Source organism: Alosa pseudoharengus, unplaced genomic scaffold (assembly GCF_046254945.1).
Source record: "Alosa pseudoharengus isolate Yale_2024_CS ecotype anadromous, Long Island Sound unplaced genomic scaffold, YU_APseudo_1.1 YU_APseudo_1.1_scf_21, whole genome shotgun sequence".
Classification (NCBI taxonomy): domain Eukaryota; kingdom Metazoa; phylum Chordata; class Actinopteri; order Clupeiformes; family Clupeidae; genus Alosa; species Alosa pseudoharengus.
In genome coordinates this window covers 4,879,180-4,889,179 of record NW_027468674.1, presented here as the reverse complement: position 1 = coordinate 4,889,179, position 10,000 = coordinate 4,879,180, and the positions used below count along the sequence as shown (strand labels likewise).

Sequence of the window (10,000 nt, the reverse complement as noted above, 5' to 3'; positions counted from 1 at the left end):
CAACTACACACGTACACACACACACACACACACACACACACACACACACACACACACACACACACACACGTGTACAAACCTCAGGAACATGTGTGTGTGCTACACACCTGGGAGGTGATTGTTACCTCGAAGTCATCAGAAAGGAACTTCCTAAACAGCTGCTGAGTTTTTTTCCATATGATGTGCTCGATCAACAAACCTATTGGGAGAGTGTGTGTGTGTGTGTGTGTGTGTGTTTGTGGACTTGTTGAAACCCCGGTCTTAACTGTTAAATCAGAGCCCTCGACTAGTCTGATGTAGTTGTTGACTGGACGGTGCCAGGTGGTCTTGTGAAGGCAGACGCCACATGGAGCTAACACCCCGCCATGACGCCTCGTCTGTGAGACCACCTGCTTTCAGCCAACGAGATTCGGCCACACAATGTGTGTGTCAGTCCTCCAGAACGTGTGTGACAGTCAGTCCTCCAGAATGTGTGTGACAGTCAGTCCTCCAGAATGTGATTGACAGTCAGTCCTCCAGAACATGTGTGTCAGTCCTCCAGAACGTGTGTGTCAGTCCTCCAGAACGTGTGTGTCAGTCCTCCAGAACATGTGTGTCAGTCCTCCAGAACATGTGTGTCAGTCCTCCAGAACGTGTGTGTCAGTCCTCCAGAACGTGTGTGTCAGTCCTGTCTGACGAGCTCCACTTTCCTCTCCATCTGTCTTAAAGGGCGTCTGTCATATCTTTTAAAGGGTTTCTTTGTCATTTCTCTCACATCCATCACAGTTGGAGATTACTGTACGCCTGTGTCAACATTAAAGTGTTCAGAACAAACTTGCGTGTGTGTGTGTTTTACTCAGTGATTTCAATGGAAATGTTTTGATTTTGTTGTTTCTCCAGCTCACAGGATCATTTACAAGACTGATTTCAGTTTGTCATGGACATGAGAAGTCAGAACACCCATTAGCATGGGGATAAATGCAGAGACCAAATTTCCCTCACGGGATCAAAAGAGTATATGTACTTAAAGGAATGCTCTGGATCAACACATCCATGTCAAAATAGATCTTTTCAAACGACTGACATAGTTCAAAATAAGTGTGCAACACTTCAGTAGTAGTGTCCATGAGTATCCTACAGATAAACCGAAGTGTTGCACACTTTTAAAGTGAACAGAGACGCTATAACAAGGGAGCTTTCTGAATGCAACACACATTAGGGGGATTCCACTTGATGTAGCCGCCTGTAGCCACCTTAAGCTGACTGCATAACGTGATTATTTCTGAGATTCTGATATGTTCAAACCGGAGTTGTGCCTACGGCATGGTTGAAAACGTATCAGAATCTCAGAGATAATCACGCTACGCAGTCAGCGTAAGACGGCTGCACCAAGTCGAGTCCCCCAATAGGCTTGCTTCTGTTCTGGTATTGTCCAATCAGTGAGTGCGTTCTGCGCCAGGTGGTACTAGGCCATGATCATGAAATGATTTAAATGTGTGTATTTATTAGAAATGATTACCCAGAGCAGCTTACAGAACGTCAGGATACGTCAGTGAAGATATTAATAATAACAAAACTGCACAACTCAGAGTCTGTAACACGTTTGGAGAACAAAACCAGTCTGACCGGGTATTCCAGTGAGCGAAGTTTAATAATGCCAGAGCGCAGACACAGGATGGCAGATATCACCTGACATAGGTAACGGTATCACCTGAACACAGCAATTCTGCTTTCAGTCGACAACCCACACGTGGGTAGATGCAGCTTTAGAGGTCTGTATAACCTGCCTGGCGACCTATACACAGGTGGGGATATATTTTAATGGATGGGGGGAGCTTGGAGTCTCCCCTGACTGCAGGAGGCTCTGCTCAGAGAGAGTAGGCTAGAACAAGCCCGAGGTACCTGTGTTGAAAATGCACAAACACGTGTGTTTTAAATACCTGTGGACAGGTGATCTCTCAGCTTTAGTTACCTGATGCTTCGCTAGTGATATTGACTTATCTGAATCACTTGTGGACAGGTAATCACATCTGAGTGAATTCTCTCTGATTGATGCTTCTCAGGTGAGCTAGCGTGTTGAGTTCTCCTTTCTTGCAAATTGGGAAAGGTAAGCCTAGGCAGCGGATTACCTGAGTTCAGGTGACACTGGCGTGTAAAGTACCTGTGTTAAGTCTTCTCGTGTCCAGTGTTAGCACAGGTGAGGTTTAGCACAGGTAGCATTCAGGTGACGCTGGCGTGTAGAATACCTGCGTTAAGTCTTCTCGTGTCCAGTGTTAGCACAGGTGAGCTTTAGCTCAGGTAGCGTTCAGGTTTTATCCTGAGGTGATCAGCAGGTACACACCTCACACACATGACACGAGTGCATCATCATCAATTCAGAGACCCTGAGGGCAATCAAGTTACCTTAAGACAACAGGACTGAACAGATGACCGACTGGTCAATGCGGTTGGCACAGCCAAAGATCTCCACCGCTAGGGTATGCAGGTAAGAGGCTTAAGCCTGTTAGCGCTAGCATCTCTACCGCTAGGGTACGCAGACAAGAGCCTGTTAGCGCTAGCATCTCTACCGCTGGGGTACACAGGCAAACACCTGTTAGCGCTAGGCTAGGCTAATTACAGTCAATGAGACAACAGAAATCATTCCCGTCACGTCGACGTCTGATAAACATCAAGAGAACATTTTATAAGGCTAAATCAATATACACAGTGATGAAAATAAAAATAATGATTTTAAAAACGCTAAAACAGTTTTAGTAGAGCAAGAGAGGAAGATGGAGTCACGTGCGGACCTTCCTGGCCTTGGCCGGAGTTTTGTATGTGTGGTGTGTGTGTGTGTGTGTGTGTGTATGCTAGTGTATGAGTCCCGTGCTGGCCTTGGCGGTGCTGTTGTATACAAGCTGTACTGCATGTCAGGTGTGTGTGTGCATATGTGTATTTGTAGTGTGTGTATATGCATGACGTGTGTATTTGTAGTGTGTGTGTGTGTATGTGTGTATACATGTGTTACTTGCACTTGCATGGTAGTGTTGTACAACAGCTGTACTGCATGTCAGTTGTGTGTGTGTGTATGTCAGTTGTGTGTGTATGTGAGGTGTGTATGTGAGGTGTGTGTGTGTTTGTGTGTGCTAGCATCTCGGTCACTTGCTAGCCTTGCATCCCTTGCTGCTGCTGTGTGTGTATATACATGACGTGTGTATTTGTAGTGTGTGTGTGTGTGTGTTTGAAGTGTGTGTGTGTGCTAGCATCTCAGTCACTTGCTAGCCTTGCGTCCCTTGCTGCTGCCGCCGCTGCCGCTGCTGGTGGTGTTGAGGTCACTCTTGGTCTTCTGCAGGCGGGAGAAGATCTCCTTGAACAGGGTCTTGTACTCGGGCGTGTTCTGGCCCAGGCGCTTGTCCACCGCCTCCACCTGCCGGCTGATGCCCTCCAGGGCCTCGGGGGTGGACGGCGTCTGGGGGGGGCTGGCGGGGCGGGGGGGCTGGACTTGCGGGGGGTCGGGGCAGCACTCGCGCATGGAGGGGTCGCGGGAGACGGGGCGCGAGGTCTGGACCTCGGCGTGGCAAAGGCTCTCCTCGTGGCGCCGGCACTTGCCCAGCAGCTCCTCGTACTTCTCCAGCAGCGCGTGGTACTGCTCGTCCACCTCCCGCAGGATGGACATGCCGCGCTTGCGCACGCCGTTGGCGTGGAGCGCGTAGCTGCCCTGGCGCCGGCCGCACGCGTCCCTCGCCGAGATGGCGTTCAGAGCCGTGTCGCTGCAGCTCTTACGCACCGGGACGCCGCCGCCGCCACCGCTGACCGTTCCGCCGGACGCGTCGGAGCCCTCGCCCTGGCCGCCGCCGCCGGCTGCGCTCGCCGTGGCGATGGTGTCTTCGGGCGTGTCCGTCTCCGGGGCGGAGTTGAGCAGGGTGTGTTCCAGTGGCTCTTCCTCCATGCTGCTTCCTGATAGGCCCAGGAGGCAGAGGCGGGACTTACGCAACTGCTGCATCTCCTGAAGCTCTGCCTCTAACTCCTAAGAGAGAGAGAGAGGAGAGAGAGAGAGAGAAGAGGGAAGGAGAGAGGGAACAAAGGTGAGAAAAGATAAGAGAGATGCAGAGATGGTGTGAGATAATTCAAAGAGACACATGTGAGACAGAAAGGTAAGACTGAGACACAGGAGAGAATAAGATACAGATGTGAAGGTGAGACTGAGACACAGGTGAGAATAAGATACAGATGTGAAGGTGAGACTGAGACACAGGTGAGAATAAGATACAGATGTGAAGGTGAGACTGAGACACAGGAGAGAATAAGATACAGATGTGAAGGTGAGACTGAGACACAGGTGAGAATAAGATACAGATGTGAAGGTGAGACTGAGACACAGGAGAGAATAAGATACAGATGTGAAGGTGAGACTGAGACACAGGAGAGAATAAGATACAGATGTGAAGGTGAGAATGAGACACAGGAGAGAATAAGATACAGATGTGAAGGTGAGAATGAGACACAGGTGAGAATAAGATACAGATGTGAAGGTGAGAATGAGACACAGGTGAGAATGAGACAGGTGAGACTGAGACACAGATGAGGCTGAGGCCCGTGTGTTAGTGCGCGTTGCTGACCTGCACACGTAGCGCACAGCCCTCGGCCCCTAGGAGGCGCTGCTCCAGCCTCTGGAACTCCTGCAGCACGGTGGCGCACTCCCTCTCCGCGTCCTCGCGACGCCCGCGCTCGCCGCCCAGCAGTGCCCGCAGGGACGTGACCGTGCCACGCAGACGCTCGTTCTCCTGGTCCAGCGGCCGCCGCTCCGACACCAGGTCCACGCTTCCCGCTGGAGCCACCAGGAACCCGTCCTCGTATCTGGGACAGAGAGAGGAATCCTCAGCACCAGAACCACAACTAAGAACCAGAACCACAACTAAGAACTAGAACCAGAGAGCCAGTCCTCGTACCTGGGACAGAGAGAGGAACCCTCAGCACCAGAACCACAACTAAGAACCAGAACCACCAGGAACCCGTCCTCGTACCTGGGACAGAGAGAGGAACCCTCAGCACCAGAACCACAACTAAGAACTAGAACCAGAGAGCCAGTCCTCGTACCTGGGAGAGAGAGAGGAACCCTCAGCACCAGAACCACAACTAAGAACTAGAACCAGAGAGCCAGTCCTCGTACCTGGAACAGAGAGAGGAACCCTCAGCACCAGAACCACAACTAAGAACCAGAACCACAACTAAGAACTAGAACCAGAGAGCCAGTCCTCATACCTGGGACAGAGAGAGGAACCCTCAGCACCAGAACCACAACTAAGAACTAGAACCAGAGAGCCAGTCCTCGTACCTGGGACAGAGAGAGGAACCCTCAGCACCAGAACCACAACTAAGAACCAGAACCACAACTAAGAACTAGAACCAGAGAGCCAGTCCTCGTACCTGGGACAGAGAGAGGAACCCTCAGCACCAGAACCACAACTAAGAACTAGAACCAGAGAGCCAGTCCTCGTACCTGGGAGAGAGGAACCCTAAGAACCAAAACCAGAGAGCCAGACCCACAAACCTGAGAACCTGTCCCAGACTATGAAGATTATCATTATCATTATCTTCATAATCATAATCTTCATATTTGTGTGTGTGTGTGTGTGTGTGTATATGTTATGTGTGTGTGTGTGTGTGTGTATGTCAGGGGTCGGCAATTACGTTTGGACCCGGGCCAATTTTTTTTCAGACAATGGCATCGCGGGCCATAGCTTTTGTAATGGGGGGGGGGGGGGGGGGGGGGGTTATAGGCCTACTATTTAAATTATTAATTATTATATTATATTAAAATAAACATCATCTAACTTTTAAAATGCATTTAATTTAATTCCATTAAAAACGTTTATTTGCTTATGTGCGCTGTTTTTATGCCGCCTGCTGCATCTCCTGTCGTCTCTCATGAAACAGGCGACTTGCCTAGCAACTTGCCGTAACTAATGTGTAGGCTACAAATATTATTCTTTTGGATGACGTGTAAATGATTAGCTGAACATTGCTATATGCTAGTTATCGATGCAAAATGTCGTTGTCAAAAGCCTTGAAAAGAAAAATTGATTCAGAATGCAGGACCTACAAAGAAGAATGGAAGCAGAGGTATGTGTTGAGCCTGCCTGCATTTCTTAATGCCAAGCCTATTAATTTAACGAAACATAGGCTATTTTTGACCTTGCCCACTGGAAGAGGGAGACAGGACACTGTTGTTTTTTTTTTGCACAAGATTACGCGCACTCGCGTGCCAATACCGTTCCGACCTGTGCGTCATGGATAACTGCAAGGATGTTCCACCTGTTTTGTCACTTTAGTAGGACTATCATCTATACCTCAATAAATGTTTTGAAATTGATGGGATTGCTGTAGGCCTTTTTTTCTTTTTAAAAACATGGGGTTAAAAAAAAAATTCATTCAACAGCAAATTAACGTCATCTCGCGGGCCAGATAGAATCAATGGCGGGCCAAAATTGGCCCGCGGGCCACTATTTGCCGACCCCTGGTGTATGTTATGTGTGTGTGTGTGTGTGTGTGTGTATGTATATGTTATGTGTGTGTGTGTGTGTGTATGTTATGTGTGTGTGTGTATATGTTATGTGTGTGTGTGTATATGTTATGTGTGTGTGTGTGTGTGTGTATGTTATGTGTGTGTGTGTGTGTATATGTTATGTGTGGTGTGTGTGTGTGTGTGTGTATGTGTGTGTGTGGTGTGTGTGTGTGTGTGTGTGTGTGTGTGTGTGTTATGTGTGTACCTGGGGGCAGTGCACAGCTCCTTTAGGCAGGGGAAAGAGTGGACAGTTGTGTGTGTACCTGGGGGCAGTGCACAGCTCCTTTAGGCAGGGGAAAGAGTGGACAGTGGTGTGTGTGTGTACCTGGGGGCAGTGCACAGCTCCTTTAGGCAGGGGAAAGAGTGGACAGTGGTGTGTGTGTGTACCTGGGGGCAGTGCACAGCTCCTTTAGGCAGGGGAAAGAGTGGACAGTGGTGTGTGTGTGTACCTGGGGGCAGTGCACAGCTCCTTTAGGCAGGGGAAAGAGTGGACAGTGGTGTGTGTGTGTACCTGGGGGCAGTGCACAGCTCCTTTAGGCAGGGGAAAGAGTGGACAGTGGTGTGTGTGTGTGTGTGTGTACCTGGGGGCAGTGCACAGCTCCTTTAGGCAGGGGAAAGAGTGGACAGTGGTGTGTGTGTGTACCTGGGGGCAGTGCACAGCTCCTTTAGGCAGGGGAAAGAGTGGACAGTGGTGTGTGTGTGTACCTGGGGGCAGTGCACAGCTCCTTTAGGCAGGGGAAAGAGTGGACAGTGGTGTGTGTGTGTGTGTGTGTACCTGGGGGCAGTGCACAGCTCCTTTAGGCAGGGGAAAGAGTGGACAGTGGTGTGTGTGTGTGTGTGTGTACCTGGGGGCAGTGCACAGCTCCTTTAGGCAGGGGAAAGAGTGGACAGTGGTGTGTGTGTGTGTGTGTGTACCTGGGGGCAGTGCACAGCTCCTTTAGGCAGGGGAAAGAGTGGACAGTGGTGTGTGTGTGTGTGTGTGTGTACCTGGGGGCAGTGCACAGCTCCTTTAGGCAGGGGAAAGAGTGGACAGTGGTGTGTGTGTGTACCTGGGGGCAGTGCACAGCTCCTTTAGGCAGGGGAAAGAGTGGACAGTGGTGTGTGTGTGTACCTGGGGGCAGTGCACAGCTCCTTTAGGCAGGGGAAAGAGTGGACAGTGGTGTGTGTGTGTACCTGGGGCAGTGCACAGCTCCTTTAGGCAGGGGAAAGAGTGGACAGTGGTGTGTGTGTGTACCTGGGGGCAGTGCACAGCTCCTTTAGGCAGGGGAAAGAGTGGACAGTTGTGTGTGTGTGTACCTGGGGGCAGTGCACAGCTCCTTTAGGCAGGGGAAAGAGTGGACAGTGGTGTGTGTGTGTGTGTGTGTACCTGGGGGCAGTGCACAGCTCCTTTAGGCAGGGGAAAGAGTGGACAGTGGTGTGTGTGTGTACCTGGGGGCAGTGCACAGCTCCTTTAGGCAGGGGAAAGAGTGGACAGTTGTGTGTGTGTGTACCTGGGGGCAGTGCACAGCTCCTTTAGGCAGGGGAAAGAGTGGACAGTGGTGTGTGTGTGTGTGTGTGTGTACCTGGGGGCAGTGCACAGCTCCTTTAGGCAGGGGAAAGAGTGGACAGTGGTGTGTGTGTGTACCTGGGGGCAGTGCACAGCTCCTTTAGGCAGGGGAAAGAGTGGACAGTGGTGTGTGTGTGTACCTGGGGGCAGTGCACAGCTCCTTTAGGCAGGGGAAAGAGTGGACAGTGGTGTGTGTGTGTACCTGGGGGCAGTGCACAGCTCCTTTAGGCAGGGGAAAGAGTGGACAGTGGTGTGTGTGTGTACCTGGGGGCAGTGCACAGCTCCTTTAGGCAGGGGAAAGAGTGGACAGTGGTGTGTGTGTACCTGGGGGCAGTGCACAGCTCCTTTAGGCAGGGGAAAGAGTGGACAGTGGTGTGTGTGTGTACCTGGGGGCAGTGCACAGCTCCTTTAGGCAGAGGAAAGAGTGGACAGTGGTGTGTGTGTGTACCTGGGGGCAGTGCACAGCTCCTTTAGGCAGGGGAAAGAGTGGACAGTGGTGTGTGTGTGTACCTGGGGGCAGTGCACAGCTCCTTTAGGCAGGGGAAAGAGTGGACAGTGGTGTGTGTGTACCTGGGGGCAGTGCACAGCTCCTTTAGGCAGGGGAAAGAGTGGACAGTGGTGTGTGTGTGTACCTGGGGGCAGTGCACAGCTCCTTTAGGCAGGGGAAAGAGTGGACAGTGGTGTGTGTGTGTACCTGGGGGCAGTGCACAGCTCCTTTAGGCAGGGGAAAGAGTGGACAGTGGTGTGTGTGTGTACCTGGGGGCAGTGCACAGCTCCTTTAGGCAGGGGAAAGAGTGGACAGTGGTGTGTGTGTGTACCTGGGGGCAGTGCACAGCTCCTTTAGGCAGGGGAAAGAGTGGACAGTGGTGTGTGTGTACCTGGGGGCAGTGCACAGCTCCTTTAGGCAGGGGAAAGAGTGGACAGTGGTGTGTGTGTACCTGGGGGCAGTGCACAGCTCCTTTAGGCAGGGGAAAGAGTGGACAGTGGTGTGTGTGTGTACCTGGGGGCAGTGCACAGCTCCTTTAGGCAGGGGAAAGAGTGGACAGTGGTGTGTGTGTACCTGGGGGCAGTGCACAGCTCCTTTAGGCAGGGGAAAGAGTGGACAGTGGTGTGTGTGTGTACCTGGGGGCAGTGCACAGCTCCTTTAGGCAGGAGAAAGAGTGGACAGTGGTGTGTGTGTGTACCTGGGGGCAGTGCACAGCTCCTTTAGGCAGGGGAAAGAGTGGACAGTGGTGTGTGTGTGTGTGTGTGTACCTGGGGGCAGTGCACAGCTCCTTTAGGCAGGGGAAAGAGTGGACAGTGTGTGTGTGTGTGTGTGTGTACCTGGGGGCAGTGCACAGCTCCTTTAGGCAGGGGAAAGAGTGGACAGTGGTGTGTGTGTGTGTGTGTGTGTGTGTACCTGGGGGCAGTGCACAGCTCCTTTAGGCAGGGGAAAGAGTGGACAGTGGTGTGTGTGTGTACCTGGGGGCAGTGCACAGCTCCTTTAGGCAGGGGAAAGAGTGGACAGTGGTGTGTGTGTGTTGTGTGTGTGTACCTGGGGGCAGTGCACAGCTCCTTTAGGCAGGGGAAAGAGTGGACAGTGGTGTGTGTGTGTGTGTGTGTGTACCTGGGGGCAGTGCACAGCTCCTTTAGGCAGGGGAAAGAGTGGACAGTGTGTGTGTGTGTGTGTGTGTGTGTACCTGGGGGCAGTGCACAGCTCCTTTAGGCAGGGGAAAGAGTGGACAGTGGTGTGTGTGGTGTGTGTGTACCTGGGGGCAGTGCACAGCTCCTTTAGGCAGGGGAAAGAGTGGACAGTGGTGTGTGTGTGTGTGTGTGTACCTGGGGGCAGTGCACAGCTCCTTTAGGCAGGGGAAAGAGTGGACAGTGGTGTGTGTGTGTGTACCTGGGGGCAGTGCACAGCTCCTGTAGGCAGGGGAAAGAGTGGACAGTGG

The 10,000-nt window shown here is 51.8% G+C and overlaps 1 pseudogene; it reads right to left on the bottom strand.

Annotated features, from left to right (window-relative positions):
* Positions 1–3,229: 3,229 nt before the first annotated feature.
* Positions 3,230–10,000, bottom strand: part of LOC143138687 (cerebellar degeneration-related protein 2-like) — a 12,767-nt pseudogene continuing 5,996 nt past the window's right edge.